The sequence below is a fragment of the Antechinus flavipes genome, chromosome 2, assembly GCF_016432865.1.
Source record: "Antechinus flavipes isolate AdamAnt ecotype Samford, QLD, Australia chromosome 2, AdamAnt_v2, whole genome shotgun sequence".
NCBI lineage: Eukaryota > Metazoa > Chordata > Mammalia > Dasyuromorphia > Dasyuridae > Antechinus > Antechinus flavipes.
This window is the reverse complement of record NC_067399.1, coordinates 237020652-237040053: the sequence shown is the minus strand read 5'-3', so window position 1 is coordinate 237040053 and position 19402 is coordinate 237020652. Positions and strand designations below refer to the sequence as shown.

Below are 19402 nucleotides of genomic sequence, written 5' to 3'. Positions count from 1 at the left end.
GGCATAATTTATGACAGTCTTATGCCCTTCTTAATGAACCTGAAAATGGATCTCTTCTCTCCTCCCTGTTTCCACCCCCGTATTTGATAATTCAAAAGATGCCTTTTCAGCCTAATTCATCCTCTGGGCATGAGCCTTTTCCCAGATAAAACTAGTTCTTGCACGGCACGCACAGCTGTTCGCAGGATCTTACTCCATATTTGACTGGCTTGGAAGACCCTCAGTACCTGAATTTAAGTTCTTTTGACCTAATTTTTGAGTCTGCCACTGTTATTTTCCTCCCAGCCTAACCTCAGTTCTTTTTTTGGTGTTTAAAAAAATGCTACTTTCAGTTATTAGTCAACCAGACTATAGTGGACCATCCAGGTAATGTCCCTTAGGGTCAGAAATTTCCATTATCTTCTAAGTTTCCTTGGTAAGAATAGTATTAAATTTTCACCAACAAATTGACCCTTAATTCTCATCTTGGGAGCAAAGAAAAAGGGAAGCTTCTAGAAATATTTCCCAGAAGGCAATTTCCCAAACTCCAGAAAATGGTCCCTGGGATAAGTTGTTCTTGAGTCAACAAATCCTAATGTAGGGTTTACTGAAGTAAACTCTGGAGTGAAAAGAATGCCAAACTTGAAGTTATGTTGCTTTGTTATGTACTGTGTGACTGGAGAAATCACTTTACTCTTTCAAGACTCAGTTTTCTCATCTCTAAAATGGGGACAAATAAATCCACTCCCTGTTTTACAGAACTGTTCTGGGTAAAATGTTTCATAAATATTAAGCCTTAAAAAAACTACAGAAATGTTAGTTATCTTTTTTTTTTTTTTTTGTGCAAAGAACTGTACTCGGAAATACCAAATTTAGCTAAGATTATGTCCTAGGTTTAAAGGTGTTCACAATTTTACACTATTGTGGCAAGGATATGGCACAACGGCAGAGAGCTGAGATTCACTGTTAAGTGCTTTTGTAGAAAAGGACAAAGCAAAAATAAGTTGTGGTCTGGATATTTCTGTAGTTTCAGTTAAGTTATTCCGTTTTTCTTCCAGGAGAACTAGTTCTAGGGTAGGGACTCCACCTTACCTAGAGGGGAATGAGAAGGGAATTTGTCCCTTGACCTTTTTCACTCCTACTGCTAAACTGTGAGAAAGATAGAAAAGAATAGCTCACCGAGCTTTGTAATTTCCCTTACTGTAGAGGGGCCTGGAAAAGAGCTAGGAATTTGTAACTTCTCAGCCCTGCTACTTATCCTACCTTTATATTTCCTTCGTCTAGGCTCTTGGGAAGCTCTGGGTTGTTCAGTTTACTCTCTTGACCCCATTTGGGGTTTTCTTGGCAAAGATATTGAAGTGAGGCAAACAGGGTTTAAGAGATTCAGGGTGACCCAGGTAGCAAGTATCTGCCAGATTCAAACTCTGGAAGATGAGTCTTCCTGATTCCAGGTCTGAGCTGTATTTTCAGTGCCAGCTGTCCTAGGTGCTCTGTATCTTAAAATGAGAATTGTACTGAATGATCTTTAAGGACCCTTCCTCCCAATTCTAAATAAAAATCCATTCTAATATTATGAGGTAGATTCTTTACTGAATCTCTGAGGTACAAATATTGTCGTTTTGGACATAGGGCAATTTGAGAAACTGTTAAAAGACTTAAAGAAAAGGGTTTTTAGGAGGAGTTCTACATTCCTTAGGGAGGAGGGAAGTATTTGGATCACTAAAAGAATTCTACTTCTCTGCATTGCTGTTTGGTCTCCTACTACTGCTTTTCAGAGTTTAAGAGAAGGTAGGGAGGAAGCTGGAGCCCACAAAAGCAATTAAGAACCCTTCTCGTCTCACTTGAATATAAATAGGATTTGTTGTATATTTTGTATTTTTATCTCCTTTATGTTGTGCCTGGCATGTATAGGGGTTTAATAAATACTTGTTGACTCATTGATTTTGAGGGTGGGGTGTGAAGGGATTTGGGCTTCCTGAAAATAGTATTTATTTGGACCTGGCATCTTGGGAAATATATACTAGGCTTTGTAGAAATCCACCTCTCCGGTTTTACTATCTTCCTTCCAAAATGTATCCTAGACTGAGAGATCTAGGAGAAAGAGAGTCTTTTGAGAAAGCCTGTTTGTCCAGGAAGTATGGATGGTGGTTTATAGCTGTATTTCTGAATCTCATGTTATCAATACTGATTTATCAGAGTTCTTCGGAGGGAATGTACGTAAGCCAGCCTCCCAGTGTGGGCATTGCATTCCAGAAAGTATTGTCATGCCCCCTCAGGGTGTGGTTTCTCTTACTTGGACTTTCCTTTCTAGACGTAAGGGCAAGGCTTAAGCTTCCTGGTTTTCGTAGCAGGAATTCACTCCTAGGCTTGCATCACTGTGAAATTAGAGGTGTTAAAAAATGGATTAAATTTGATAAAGGCAAGGAAGGGATCTTCCCCTTCCAGGACCTTTTCAGCTTTTCCCAAGCTATTCAAAGCTCTTGAAGTTATGAGACTGACATTAATCTACTTCATCCAACCCTCCCCCAAATCCCCGTTCACCTCTAAAGCAGAAAGCTTATATCCAGTAGATATACTTTAGAATACAGCTATTACATAGTAGGTAATTAATAAATAAATATTCTGAATGAGTGAATGGCATCAAAGAAATTTATCATTGGTGAATTTAAATTCAACTCAACAAATGTTTATTAGGGGCCTACTTCTGGGCACCAGAGATTCAAGGACAAGATAGAAAATAATCCTTGACCTTAAGAAATTTATATTCTACCATGAGATATTATAATTACACAAATAAACGTAATATAATTTCTGATTATCACCCAGCTCCACTAAAATTGCTCTATTTAAGATATACTGCTAGTCTTTTACCTGCTAAATCTCATAGCCTTTTCTCAGTCCTCATCTATTTTGCAACTTTTGAAACATTTAACCTCTTCCTGGATATTCTCTTCCTGGTTTTGCAAAAGATTTCCACTCTTCTTGTTCTACTTGTCTGAAGTTTCTTTCTCAGTTTCCTTTGCTAAATTATCATTCAGATCCTGCTATCAATGTGTGGATATAGTCAGGGCACAATTCTCTCCTTAGGAGCCAATTGTCACCTATATGCAGAGACTCCCAGATCTACATATCCAGTCTTTCTCCTCTCTCCTTCTTTCTCCCTCTCTCTCCCTCCCTCCATCTCCCTCTCCCTCTCCTTCTCTCTCTCTCCCTCTTCCTCTCTCTCTCCTTCTCCCTCTCCCTCTCCTTCCCCCCCCCCTTTTTCTTTCCTCTCTCCCTCCTTCCCTCTCTTCCTCCCTCTCTCTCTTCCTCTCCCTCTCCCTCTCTCCTTTTCCTTTCCCTCTCTCCTTTTCCTTTCCCTCTCTCCCTTTCTGGGACATCAGCCAGCCAGAATAAACCAGTGAGAAAGCATTTATTCAGCACCTTGCATTTGCTAATCACTGAATATGCAAATCCAAGAGAAAGGCAAAATAGTCCCTCCCCTCAAAAAGCAGAAAGTCCAGTTTATTACCCACCACCCTGGATTTAGGGATGATAAGTAAGGTCATCATTTAATTAGAAGTCAGATCGCTTTTAGAAGTAGTAGAATTGAGTAATTATTCTTCTAGGAGAAGGAGGTGGAAAGTTAGTAGCATATATTGAGGGTGGGAGAAGATACTATTAAAATGATTCATTTGAATAAACTAATGTGGGAAGCTTTTTACAATCTGAAACCCCTGACTCCAGACCAGGATCTGGAGTAACTGGGGAGAGGTGTTTCTTGGAGCCCAGAAGCATGGTGTGAAAATGTTCCATAAGCATCTCAAACACAGTGTCCAAAACAGAATTCTTTATTTTTCCCTACCCTTCTTCCTAATTTCCCTATTTCTGTGTCAGTCAGCTGTTGTAACTCCTTTATGTCACAACAGCTCAAGATTCAATAGATCTTTATTACATTTAGGACAACATGTGAATCTCTCTGTTTGATCCCTTAAATATCTAGCTCTGGTCTCTCTTTCTAGAATGATTTCACTTTTGCTTTCTTTCATGTACCCTTATTTTTAGCTGCTCTGTGAAAACAATAATAATCCTCTATACAAACCAACCTGGAATGCTCTCCTTTAATTCCATCAATTAGATTCCCTAGCTCCCCTCCACCCTCAATTCAAATGCCAATTCTTCCAAGCAGACTTTCCTGATCCCCTTCCAATAATCAACCTCATGCTAGAAAAATGCTTTATTGCTTTGAATTTATCACTTTATATTAACTGTGTACACCTTCTTTCTGTCTAGTTGAAACTAAATTCTGTAGGGCTAAGAGCTATTTTAGCTTGGTATCCTCTGTGCTTAAAGCATGGCCAGAATTTAATAAATTGTTACTGAATTGAGGAAGAGGAGAGGAAAGTGGGAATCTTCTGGAGCCTTTTAGGCTAGAAGGAAACCTTTGACTTATCAACTCAAAATCTTTTATTTTACAGATGAGGAAGTTGAGACTTAAGTAGATTGATTGATCAGGGTCACTTAGTTATTAAGTACGTAAGGTGGTACCTGTTTAAGTCTAGCCCACCATTTTATTCACTGAACAGCTGTGTTCTTCAGGAATGTCCTAAAGTTGGAGATGAAAGAAGAAAGCTTTGAAAGAAGCTAAGGATTCTAAGACATTGAAGTCTGGTGTGTTCCATGCATGGGGAACAGTTAGCCTGGGCAAAGATAGGGAAATGAGAAAGACGGTATTTAGTTTAGGAACCAGCAAATAGACCAGTTTGATAGAAACTATGAATTCATGGAAAGTACATGGAGGAGAGAATGTGAAATAAGTCTAGAATGTACAGAAAAGCTTTAAATAACAAAGGGATGTTACTAGGGGGTACTTAGGAAGCTACATAACACCAAGATGGGGAGCAGGACTAGAAGTCGAGGATCTGAGTTCAAATGCAGCCTTGTGACCTTGGTCAAGTCACTTAACCGTTGTTTGCCACTGAACAAAGAAATGGCTACTAACTCGGCCAATAACTTTGCCATGAAAGCCCCATGGACAGTATGATAAGAGTCATAGGGGTCTAAGAATATGTGACAGCGCTCATAAAGAGTCAGACATGACCAACCTATATTGAGACTTCATTTCTGAGTCAGTTTTCCAAGTTTGTAAAATGTGGATAATGGATACTGTTGGAAGGTTGTTGTGAGAATCAGATGAGACAGATATATATAAAAGCTTTGTGTCAATAAAGAGATATGTAAATGCTTTAAAAATTGTTCATGTGCCAAGCACTGTGTTTAAGACCTAGAGATACAACATTCTAGAGTGAGGCAGTCCCTGTCCTCCAAGAGATTATACTCCACTTGGGAAGCAAAGGAGAAAAAACAATAGATATATACATACATATATGTATGTATAAACACTATTTATTTATTTATATATGTAAGCGAAAGGTATTTTAGCTCTGGAAGTTATTGAGATGGTAATATGGAACAATAGTCTATTGACAGATTTGATTATACTCAGAAACTAAAGGATTAGGGGCTGAAAAATTATTCAAGCATGGATAAAACAGAAAATGACTTGAGTAAGATGAGGATGCTAAGTTCCTCAAGTTCAGAGTTAAGAGGGATTGTTATAGGATGGAACATCCCTTTAATATTCTCCCATTAGAATGTAAATTGCTTGATGAGAGGGATTGTTCCTAGAATGGAACAATGATTGCTTCCTGATAATGAATTTACCTTCTGATGAAATGTTATTAATATCATTTTATTATATAGAGCATTGAAATAGTTTCATTTAATATAAGGTCGTGCAACATAATATGTGATATGATATATTAATAAGTAATCAATATTTCTCTAGTCATTTAAATCTGCTCTTATTTGTGTAGTGTTTTGTAGTTGTTTTCTTCTAGTTCCTCAATACCAAACATTGCACGCAGTACTTAGTAATATTAATAAAAAAAAAAAACTTAAAAGAATACTTGTCTATTGATTGATATGGTAGGCACTTTCCATGCCCAAAGCCTAGTTCCACAGCTAGTCAATTGGATGCAAACTTGCTTATGGGCCAGAGTAATTGTGTTTCCTAGGAATCTCAAATCAAATCATAAAATTGTTAGGTGTGAGTCATTTTAGCCATATGCATGTGCCTAGTCTCTTTCCCTTTCCTGCCCCACCCCCACTGAAATATCTAAATGATAGAATCATGAATTTGCAGTTATCACTCTTTAGACATGAATCACACAGTAAAGTGCATAGCAGACACTCAGGTTATACTGAAGGTTAGAATCTATCCAGTGCAAGGAAAAGAAAGTTTGCATTTTTCCATAATTGGTTTAAATCATTTACTTCTTGCCTCCTAAAGCTTTCTCTTCACCTTCCCGGCCTCTTCCAAGCCTCAGAAAAAGTACCTGTGGTTGTGTAGAGTGTGGAGAATACATGAGTTAGTGATGACTGATTTAAAAAAAAAAAAAAGTTTTCAGTGCTAGTCTTTGTTTCTTACTTTTCTGGTTGCACTTCAGGGCAGACTGGTTAATAATTCTTTTTAAAGGAGTTCATGTGTACATTATGAATCTCAAACACATAACCAAAGTATTTGAATTCCTTCAGTAGAGGTGGAATTCAATTATATGTTTACTTGCCTTTTCCTGGTTAATAACCTACAATGCTTTATTACTTTGTGTGTGGGGGTAGGGGCTGAGATGAAATGAGATGAAATTTAATGAGAGAAATTATAATAAAACTACTTTGGATTTTTCTTTTAAAATTTTGGATATACTATTTTAGTGGAATTAATAATAGAATGAGAAGTCAGAGACCTGTGTTCTAGCAATAGTTATGCCATTTAATTACTGATGTGAATGTTGACAAATTATTTCATTTCCTTGGAACTTAATTTTCTCATTTGTAAAAAGATGGGTTTCTAAATACTCTCTGTAATCTCTAAAATTCTTCTCTTATGATGAAAGATGTGGAATCTTATTCCATTATCATCAGGAATGAACTTGAGGTATTTAAAGTCAGTTAACTTGCCCAATTTATGCAGAGGAACAGAAATAAAGTTGGGCAGAGTTCTGCCCTATAATTAGGCAATGGTAGAATGAGTATAAGATTCATTCAACAAATAATTACAGATCACTAACAAATCACATAATTTGTTTTTCAGTGCTCTACTTTTGTTAAAACCTGTTAGTTTGGCTTAATTATTCACACAAGAAAAACCAAGTAGATGAAAAAGGCATATTGTCCAGACCTTGATGTTCAGTTGAATGAACAACTTGTGGAGATGAAAAGTAACTTCAAGGTTGCCTAGTCCAAATCTTTCATTCTTTCAAGTCTGGAAGTTAAGCAATATTGCCAAGGTCATATAGGTAGTAATCTGTAGAGCTAGGATTTGAATTCACATATTCTTTCCACTTGCCATGCTGTCTCCCAATATATATTTTTGGACAAACTGCAAATGAATAATAGGTTGGACCAGGATTGAACAAGAAGAAAAGAGCAAACTAGAAAGTCCTTCAGAAAGCATATAAAGTTCTTTTAATGACCTTGAGCTTCTCTTACTACAAAAACCTATCTTTTTAACAGTTTTTTGTTGACATATAAATACGACATGAGCATTATTTCCAAAGAATTAGTTAGGTAGCTTAACACATAGAGCATCAGGCTTAGAGTCAGAAAGAACTGAGTTCAATTTCAGCCTCAGATACTAGTTGCATGACCCTAACCAAGTTACCTCACCCTATTTGCCTCAGTTTCCTCATCTGTAAAATGGGCTAGAGAAGAAATGGCAAATCATTCCATCTCTGCCAAGAAAACTCTAAATGGGGGTCATGAAGAATCGGATACAATTAAAATGACTGAACAATTTCATCTAAAAGTCAATGGAAAAACATATAATAGGTATGAGCAGACCACAATGAATTACAAAGATATACTTAGATGAAGTAGAATTACAGATGTTATCAAAGAAATGTATGATTGAAAAAGACTATAGTCTGGTCACCTGTCAAGTATGTGCAGTAACAAATTGTTATTGTTTAGTTGTTTTTAATTGTGTCTGTCTCTTCTTGACCCCATTTGGGGTTGTCTTGGCAGATACTGAAGTGGTTTGCATTCCTTCTGCAGCCCATTTTATAGATGAGGAACTTACCCATGCAAATAAGAAAGTGTTTGAGTCCAAATTTGAACTCAGGAATATGAGTCTTCCTGATTCCAAACCCTTCCTCTGAGCTACCTATCAGTATACTCATGATCTCAATAGAAAATGAGAAAAATCCCAATTCTTTGAATCTAGGTACTATTTTGTTTCTGATTTTGTACTTCCCTTGCTTAGCAATATGTTGCATTTAGGCTTTAATAAATGGTTTCAAATAATAAATTAATGGAATTAAAACTTGCCAAAGCTATTTTAACCTTCTGGATCTCAATTGCCTCATTTGAAAAATGAAGAGGTTGAGAGATGAGTCAATATGGAAGAGTAGAAAAACGTAGTAGTCAAACAAAAAAAATTTTTTTAGAACAAAAGGTCAAGAATTCAGTAGTATTTTAAACCAGATTTTAAACTGTATTATAAGACAGTAAATATCAAAAATATCACATACTGGCTAAGAAAAAGAAAAGTAGAACAATGGAACTGAGTAAACACACAATATACAGTAGTAAAGGATTATTGTAAACTTCTGTTTAACATGTAAATATTTAAATTTTGAGGATAAGAATTCATTATTTGGCAAAAATTGTTGAGAAAGTTAGAAAGCTGTCTGGTAGGAATTGGGTATAGACTAATATTTAATCCATGTACCATAATATGTCCTTGATATAAAGGGAGATATCCCAAGAAAATTAGAACATGCAATGAACTTATTATCTATCAGACTCATGGATAGAAGAATAATATATGAAGAAATGAGACAGTGAGTATTGTGTGGTATAAGATGGATAATTTCAATTATATTAAATCAAAAAGTTCTTGTACAAATAAAATCAATGTAGCCAAAGTTAAAGAAGAAAGTAGAAAACTGGAAGGAAAAAGCTTTCATAGGCAGTCTCAGATAAAGGTCTCAGTTCTCATATATATAAAGAACTTTATCAAATTTATAAGAATATAAGCCATTTTCCAATTGACACATGGTTAAAGGATATGAATAGGCAGCTTTTCAACAAAGAAATAAAAAATATGTATAGTCATGTGAAAAAATGCTCTACATCATCGATTGGTAAAATGCAAATTAAAACAACTTTGAGATGTCATCTTACATCTAAATGATAGATGTCCTCTCTTTGGGGAATGGCTAAACAAGTTGTAGCAGAAGATTGTGATGGAATACTACTGTGATATGAGAAATGATGAACTGGTTGAAAAACATAGAAAGACTTGGATTTATGAAAGATATTATCCTCCAGAGAAAGAACTGATAAATAGAAATGTGGAATATGGTCTTACACATGTGTGTGTACATATATGTGTATACAGCTAAGAAAACTTAGAAGAAAGCACAGAAAATCTGGATAGCTTTGAAAACAACATATAGTATTACATAGGTTTCAAAAAAAGTAAACGATTTAAAATAATTTATTAGTTTATATTGAATCCTATTTATTTTCTGCTGTGTTTATGAATTTTTTTCTGTTCTCATTTTGTTTTTGTTTAAAATGAATAAAATTTTAAAAATTATATTGTCTTCAGAACTGGTTCTTTTTTATTAAAGCTTTTTATTTTCAAAACATATGCATTTTATTAAAGCTTTTTATTTTCAAAACATATGCAATTTTCAACATTCATCCTTGTAAAACCTTGTGCTCTAAATTTTTTTCCTCCCTTCCCTCCCAGACAGCAAGAAATCCAATATGTTAATCACCTCATTGTTGAAAAGAGCCATGGCCATCAGAGTTGATTATCGTATAATCTTGTTTCGGTATACAACATTCTTTTGGTTCTGCTCACTTCACTTAGCATCAATTCATGTAAGTCTCTCCAGACCTCTCTGAAATCTTCCTGCTGATCTTTTCTTATAAAATAATAATATTCCATAACATTCATATACCATAACTTATTCTACCATTCTCCAATTGATGGGTATCCACTCAGTTTCCAGTTTTTTGCTACTACAAAAAAGGGCTGCTACAGTTTTGCACGTTCGGGTTCTTTTTCCTTTTTTTTAAAATCACTTTGGCATACAAACTCAGTAGAGGCACTGCCAAGAGTACGCACAACAAAACTATTACTCTTTAAAGCATTTAAAATAGCATTTTCTTGGTATATATAGCCTGTTTAGACCTTTAGGAGACTATAGAAATCATTCATTCAGTAATTATTTATTAAATGCCTTCCAGACATGTGCTAGATCCTGGGAATACATAGATGAAAAATAGGAATTAGTTGGAGGTAGGATGAAGGAAAATGAGGGGATAGAGCACTTAAAATTAGAGGGATCAAGAAAGGCCATATATAGGAAATGGTACTTCCTATGGGTCTTGAAGGATACTAGGGCTTCTGAGAGGCAGAGATATATTTGGAAAGTGTTCCAGGATAGGAGCAGAGATTATGTCATCAATTAACAAGTACTTATTAAATTCTTGTGTCACTGTATTAGGCATTGTGAATACAAAAACAAATAAGAAGTAATTGCTTCCTTCAAGGAGATTACATTCTTTGAAGGTTAGAGACAAGAGAGAGAACTAGTACACATAAAAATGTATATAAAAATATATACAAGGTAAATTTGGTTAGGGTTACCTACAACCTAGAAAGGAATCAAGAAAAGCTTTGTAAAGAAATGGTATTTCAAATGATCGTAGAAGGAAGCTAATGATTCTAAGAGATAGAGATGGGTACATATGGAGATTTAGCTGGAACCTAGAATCCATACAGAAGAGCAAGATGAAATCAATATAGAAAGATGGTTTTTGAAGCCACACTGTGAAGGGTTTTGAATTTCATATAAAGTGGTCCTACATGTAATGGGGAGCCAGTAAAGTTTCTTGAGCTTTGGATTGATATAACTCTTGTTTAAACATTTCAACTTGGCAGCTTTGTGAAAGATAGGTGGGATAAGGTAGATCCAAAAAGGTCTTGAGAGTCTAGTGTACTGAGTTGAATCTAATAAAATTAGATAGGGATGAATAAATCTGTAACATATTTGAGTTAAACATTTAGAAAAATCGTGGACTATATACCAGCTTAATATAAATAGTATGTTTGTATGATGTGGTAGTTCCAAACAATGTGATATTAGGCTACATGAAGACAGGCATATTTCCCAAGAATAAGGAAGGAGTAGTCTTCCCTCTTCTTCCCTGGTCACTCTACATTTAGAATGTTGGGGACATTTCTGGGCACCATAAGAAAATGAATCAGCTGAAAATACATAGAAGAGAGCAACCAGGATAACAAAGCACTTGGAACCCAGGTCATATGAGGATGAATGAAAGGCTCTGAGGATGATTAGCCTAGGGAAGGGAAGGCTCAGAAGAGACAAAAGATGTCTTTTAAGTATCTGATAGGTTGTCTTGTGGGAAAGGGGATTAGATTAGACTTTCCCTTTTTGGCCTCAGATAGCAAAACCAAGAGCACCTAGTAGAAGTAACAAAAAGGCAAATTTAGGCCTACTGTCAGGGAAAAATTTTTTTTTAATTTTTAAAAATTTATTTTATTTGAAAAACAGTAAGAAAAAAAAGAAATACAAAACAAAATAAAGCAAAACAAAAGAACACATTGTCATGTGCCCAACACACCATCAGGAAGGATTAAAAATATATAACAGCAACTTACCAAATGAATAAAGTATATATATATTAGTAGAAGAAATTATATTCGTGAATGTCCGTTTTTTCTTTACTTATAAATTGTTCTCTGGTTCTCTGGTTCACCCCTTATTTACTTTTTCTTTTTTCCTTCTTTCATCTCCCACTCCACCCCCAAGCAAGCTACAGTTAAGAGAAGATATATGTATGTATACATATACACATGTATACATACATACATTCAGACATATACACACCCCACATACACACACGTCTTTTTTATCTCTGCTATCTCTTTAATTAAATTCTGCTCCATAACTTGCCTTGCTATTATTTAATCTCCTTCCAAACATATATCCCTGCCTTGTGTTCTCCCCTCATCCTTTGTTTCCTTGTTCACCCTCCTCCCCTTATTTCTTTATAGATTTTGGTGGGTGCTATACCCTTCATGGTATATATATGTACTCTTGCTGATTGAACCCATTCCCAATATGAATAGGTTTTCAGAAATAGGAGCCCTCCTCCCCACTCTAATGCCTCTCTGCATTTCATTTGTATAACATGATTATTATCTTTACCTTAACTCTGCCAATCTTTCTTTTGAGCTACTCTATTGTCTATATGAATCTCAAACATGCAGTATACATATATAAAAAACATAATTTGTCCATTTTTAAACAATTTGTTCATGTTAAGTTCTTTAAAATTGATCTTTGATATTGGCTCTTATATGTTAAATTTTCTATTAAATTCCAGTTTGGTTGATAGAAAGTCCTGAAAATCTGAAAGTTTGTTGAATGTCCATTTTTTCCATGCAAAATTATAGCTAATTTTGCTGGATGTGATATTTGTCCATAGGCCTAGTTCTTTTGATTGCCCATAGATATGATTCTAGGATCTGTGGTCTTTTATTGTGGTTGCTCTTAAGTCTTATACAATTCTAATTCTAGTTCCAGTATATTTGAATTGGGTATTTTTGTTTGTTTCTTGCAAAAAAAATTTTTTTTGATCTGGGAGTTTTGAAATTTGGCAATAATATTCCTGTGTGTTTTCCACAAAGGATCTCTTTGAAGTTGTGAATAGAAATTTTTTCTATTTCTACTTTCCCCTCATGTTCTATCACTCCAGTTCAATTTTCTTGGATTACTGGATTATCTCCTGCATTGTTGTATCAAGGTTCTCTTTTTAGTGACAACTTTATGGTAGTCCAACTATCTTTATATTTTCTCTTCTTGATCTGTTGTCCAGATCTGCCATTTTTCTTATAGGATATTTTACATTCTGTTCTATTTTCTCATTCTTTATAGTCTGTTTTGCTATTTCTTGGTTTCTCAGAGGTTCACTGGCTTTCCCTTGCCCAATTCTAATTTTCAAAGAATTATTTTCATCTTTGAGACTCTGTACCTCCTTTTCTAGTTGGTTAACATTTTCCCCCATAATCTTGTTTTTCTTAATTTTTTTTTTGTTTTTCCTCAATGTTTCTCATTTGATTTTTAAATTCTTTTTTGAGTTCTATAAATTATCTAACTCTGGTCTTCTCTGTCCCCATAATATGTTTCACTGGCGGGGTTCTACTTTGCTGGTTCATTTTCTTAAATAAGAGGTATTAATGTAAGCCCCTTTAATCATAGGATGGGGGATGATGCTTCAAGCTTCTTTGTAGCTCTTCTTTTTGACCAGGAATCCCAAACCAAGAGCTCCACCCTCCTGCAACATCGTCCCAGCCTCATTGCCTCTGCACTCATCAAGTGCTGGTTCCTTCTTCTAGGTCTGAGCAGCACAGCTCTGTCTGGCATTCCCAATCAGCCAAGGTTCATTTGGTATTCCCAGAGTCTCTTCCTAACTCAACAAAATGTCCTGTAAGAAAAGTCTCTATGGTTCCTGCTCAAACTCCAGCCACAGCCAGCAATCCTGAGGAGTGTCCACTTGATGTTTCCACAGGCTAACCTAGAGGTGTTTGCACTTCAGACTTGTTAATCCCCAAACAAGGGTCTTTCTTTAGATCTTTTTGAGTTGTACCAGAAGGACCCCTATTCTGTCCCAAGTCTTCTTGATTTTTTTATGCCTCCCCCTGAGGCACAAATTGGTTCTATTTATGGGGGAAATCTGGAGAGCTTGAAATTTACCAATGTAGGCCACCATCTTCCCTGTATCCTCCCACAGGAAAAACTTAACAATGAGACCTACCCCAGAATGGAATGGGCTCCCTGAAGAGGTAATGGGTTATCTTTGACTAGAAGTTGGGTACAGACTGATGACTATTTATTAGGTATGCTATAGGGTGGGTTCCTTTCTGATATGAATTTTTACTAGATGGATGCTTATGTTCATTCAAACTCTAAAATTCTATGATTCTATGATTTTAGAAAGTATGAAGATGATCAGAAAAGGAAAATATTTTAGGATATCTGAGGTTAAGAACCCAAGTAATTAGAAACAATGACTCAACAGAAAATATGAAATTTTAGAGGAGTAAGAGTAATTTTATGGAAGAATATGTTTTGGTTAGGACTGTTTGAATCTGAGATGACCATGGGACTTCCAAGTGAAGATATCAAGCAAGCAATTGTAATGCAAGATTAGAATTTGGGAGGGAGAGTAGGACTGGATGTATAGATTTGAGAATTATCTACAAAGAGATGATAATTGAATGCATGAAAGTTATAAGATCACCCAAAAAGGGAAGGGTATGAAGAGAGAAGAGAAGAAACTTCCAGGACACAATGGGACAACAGCATTTAGGAGAAATGGAATCTGAGAAGGAATGGTTAGCCAAGTTAGAATAAAGAATGCCAAACAGAATAAAGGATGCCAAAGGAGGGCAGAATGTCCAGGCAGAAGGCAGAGCTAACAGTCTCAGAAGCTGCAGAGAGTCAAGGAGATTAAGAAAAGTACCATTGATTTTAGCAGTTAAGAAATCATTGAGAAAGACCGTTGGAATTGAACTGGTTTTTAAAATTAACTGAAATTCAAGGAAGTGGAAATAGGTATGGAATTCCCCCATTCCCCTGCCCTCCAGGACTTTGATTAGGAAAGAGAAGAGATTTAAAAGTAAGTACTATGAGGATTATATCAGGTCAAATTCTATAGGAGGAAAAACTGAAGCTCCTAGAGATAAAGTAGTTTACCCATGGTTATACAGCGTTACTAGTATAGGTTAGTTTAGAACATAGGTCTAGAAGAAATTAAGACCATTCCTAATCATATGAAAAAATGCTCTAAATCACTATTGATTAGAAATGCAAATTAAGACAACTCTGAGGTACCACTTCACACCTTTCAGATTGGCTAAAATGACAGAAAAGGATTATAATAAATGTTGGTTGGGAAAACTAGAACACTAATACATATTAGTGGAACTGTGAACTGATTCAACCATTCTGGAGAGAAATTTGGAACTATGACCAAAAAGCTATCAAATTGAATATCTTTTGAGACAACAAGTATCTCTACTAAGTCTGTATCCCAAAGAAAACATAAAGAAGCAAAAGGACCCACATGTGCAAAAAATGTTTGTAGCAGCCTTTTTTGTAGTGGCAAGGAACTGGAAAGTGAGTAGGATGGCCATCATTTGGGGAATGGCTGAATAAATTATGATATATGAATGTCATGGAATATTATTGTTCTGTAAGAAACGATTAGCAGGCTGATTTCAGAAAAACCTGCAGAGATTTACATGAAATCATGCTAAGTGAAGTAACTACAATCAAGAGAACAGTGTACACAGCAACAAGATTATGTGATGATCCACTTTGATGGACATGGCTCTTTTTAACAATGAGGTGATTCAAACCAGTTCCAATAGACCTGTGATAGAGCGAACCATCTGCACCCAGAGACAGGACTGTGGGGACTGAATGTGGATCACAATATAGTATTTTCACCTTTCTTGTTATTGTTTGCTTGCTTTTTAAAATTTTCTCATTTTTTCCTTTTTGATCTGATTTTTCTTGTGCTGCTGCACAGTGATAAATGTGGAAATATATTTAGAAGAATTGTACATGTTTAACATATATTGGATTACTTGCTATCTGGGGAAGGGTGAGAAGAGAGCAAGAAAAATTGGGGACACAAGATTTTCCAAGGGTGAATGTTGAAAACTATCTTTGTATATATTTTGATAATAAAAAGCTATTACTAAAAAAATTTTTTAAAGAACATAGATCTACTGACTCCTATGTTCAGTGATGTTTCCATAAGACATACAGTGAAATATAACAGTATAAAACTCCTAAAATGATATATAGTGGGAATAAGAGTTGAAATAGTGGTAGTATTACTATTAATAGTGGCAGCAGTAGTAGCAGCAGCAGTAATATTAGTGTGGTAGTAGTAGCAGCAGCAGTAATGTGATGGTTATGGTAGAAGTAGTAGTAGTAGTTGTAATAGTTGAAATAGTAGTAGTTATAGTAGTTGTAATAGTAGTATTTGTTGTTGTAGTTTTAATAGTAGTAGTAGTATTGTGATAATAAAAATCATTGACATTTTATTCAATGGTTTGGTCAAGATCAACAGAGATAAAGTGGAAGAATTGAGATTTAAATATACATTTTATGATTCTAAATCAGGTGCCCTTTGGATTGTTTGACCTATTGCATACCTTCTAATTTGGAATTCAATGATTCTAAAAGTCAGGGTCAATACTTTTTTTACTTGATGATATAAAACCCAGCATGTGGAAGTCCCTTATTTCTTTTTAGCAGTTTGATCTTTTCTTGTTTATCTCAATACTAGAATTGTATAGGCTGTTCCACCTTTTCTGAAATATTATCTTGCATGTACTTGTCAAAATTACTTTCCATGTGACCTGTCATAAAGGTTTCTTTTCTTCAACTATTTTTATTTTTTAGGCAATTAGGGTTAAGTGACTTGCCCGGGATCACACAGCTATTAAGTATTAAGTGCCTGAGGCTGGATTTGAATTCTGGTTCCCTTGATTCCAGGACTAGTGCTCTATCCATTGTATCATCTAGCTGCCCTTAAATTTTTTCTCAAGCAAGCTATTTGAAAGATTTGGAAATCGGAGTGTCCAACAGAGGGCACTCTGTTACGTAGAACTACTTGAACTAATGAAGCTAGCTCATCCGGTCTCTAATTTGTATATAGTAGGAAGTTTTGACTGAAGTTATAAATAATTCTTTTCTGACTTTTGGTGCAATAAATCTGAAGTCTAATTACTCATGAAACTATCTTCTAAGATGTGGAATGGATTGTTATTTTTGTTAGTGGAAAAGTTATCCACATAAATGATATGTTTCTATTAAAATACAGGAATGGATTAGGTTAGAAAAATTTCAGGTCCCAGAATTTTTGAATAAGAGAGCAGCATTTCAAGTTTTAAAGAGGTAAACTTATGACAAATAAAAGTTCATATAGTATGCTTTTGGGCAGGAGATTGAAATTTCTGAGACTGGATATCTCCAGATATGAAATAGGCAGAAAATGGAATCACAGGGTCTTGGAAATGGAATAATAATAACCAATTTATAGCTTGTTGAAGTTTGCAGAATGTTTTATTTATATTCTCAGTTGATCTTCAAAACAGTCTTGGGGACTGTTTTATAGATGAAGAAACTGAGGTAGAGGTTAAGTAACTTGACCAGGGTCTCCCAGAATGTAAATTGAATTCCTATCCTTCCTGTTTCCAAGTCAGCAATCTGTCTACAATGCTACCTAGGGAATTTTTTAGTAATCATATGGTACTCATTTAATAATTATCTTACAGAAAATTAAATTGGGAGCCTTGGAAAGTTATATGACAAGATCATACCATGACATAGCTGAATTCCAGATCTTGTTAAACCCAGGTCTTGTGGTTCCCAGACCATGGCTTTCCCCACTATCTCAGAAAGTTAAAGAAGTATTTAGTTAAGGAAAACTATTGAGTGGCTATGGTATATACTGAATCTTTTGAGATTGGCATTGTGGTAGATAGCAGACCTTTTCAGCCAAATACACTTTTGTGCTTTGATCAAAGATCCCAGATCTGCTTCTTGCTCTCTTAGTGAGCATTTATATAAGGCTTTAAGATTTACAAAGCATATTGGATGCATCTTATTACTTTCATTTGTAAAACGGGATTGGATTTAATCATCTCTAAGGTTCTCTTCATGTTCTAAATCTATGATCATATGATTCTCTGATGCTTTGAATTAGATCAATAGCAAAATACTCTACCCCCAGGATGACAATTCTGATGTATTTAGGTTTTGTCCAGCATTTTTATCTACCTTTGTCTCTCACACTACAGTTGGTCTAGATTAAGGATGATCCAGAGCCTTAGCTCCATTTCTCTTTTTGTTTGTTTGTTTACCAATGATTGAGAGATCTTTTATTTTCTTTTGATCATTAAAGTCATTTCATGATAGTAAATTATTTTGTTGATGATAAGCATCTAAATATTACATAAGATGGTTTAAAAATCATCTGTATCACCTGTAGAAATAGAAAATATGGTATAAGGATAAAATACTAGACTTGGAGTCAAGAAGACCAAAATTCAAATTATGATTCAGACATTAAATACTTTTTATGAACATAAGTAACTATTCTGAACTTCAGGCAACTTGTTAAAAACTTTTTTTTTTATTAAGGCTTTTTATTTTCAAAACATGAATAGATAATTTTCAACATTCACCTTTGCAAAACCTTGTATTCCAATTTTTTCCCTTCCTTTCCCCATCCTCCCTCCCTAGATAGCAAGTAATATATTATGTTAAACATGTGTAGTTCTTCTTTACATATTTCCAGAAATACCATGTTGCACAAAAAAAATCAGATCAAAAAGGAAAAAAATGAGAAAGAAAACAAAACGCAAGCAAACAACATCAAAAAAGGTGAAAATGCTGTGTTGTGATCCACACTCGGTCCTCAAGGTCCTCTCCTTGATGTAGATAGTTCATCATTTTATGATGACAAAATCATTGGAACTGGTGTGAATCATATCACTGTTATAAAGAGCCTCGTCCATCAGAGTTGATCATCATACTATCTTCTTTTTGCCATGTACAATGATCTTCTGGTTCTGCTCACTTCACTTAGCATTAGTTCTTGTCTCTCCAGGGCTCTCTGAAATCATCTTGCTGGTCATTTCTTACAAAACAATAGTATTCCATAACATTTATTTACCATAACTTATTCAACCATTCCCCAGCTGATGGACATCCACTTAGTTTCCAGTTCCTTGCTACTACAAAAAAGGCTGCTACAAATACTTTTGCACATGTGGGTACTTTTCCTTCTTTTATGATCTCTTTGGGATACAGGCCCAGTAGAGACACTGGTGGATCAAAGGGTATGCACAGTTTGATAGCCCTTTGCTCCATTTCTCAAGATAAAAAGAGCATTAGATTAGGAGTACTGAGGCTTCCAGCCAAGTCCCCAGTTGGCTATATACTAGCCTTTGACTGTAGGTAAATATAAGAACTTTCCTCTCTGGTCCTCAGTTTCCCCATCTACAAAATGCAGATAATAATATTGTACCTTTCTTCATTTATATTCTCATTCTTGTTATAAATAAAGATTGTCATATGTCCCACAGGATTTTTAGTAAGGAAAATGTTTTGTGAAACTTTAAAGCATCGTGTAAGTGTGATTTCTTATTATCATCACTTTCATCCTAATGTGTAACTTTGAATTGAACCAGAGCCAGCCCAACTTTTAGAGATGAACGAAGACAGGCAATATATATTCAGAATTTTTTTTTCCTTAT

The 19402-nt window shown here is 35.2% G+C and overlaps 1 long non-coding RNA gene across 1 annotated transcript in view; it reads left to right on the top strand.

Annotated features, from left to right (window-relative positions):
• LOC127548918 (uncharacterized) overlaps window positions 1–19402 on the top strand; it is a 444700-nt gene that overhangs the window by 261701 nt on the left and 163597 nt on the right. The gene's annotated exons all lie outside the window — the stretch shown is intronic.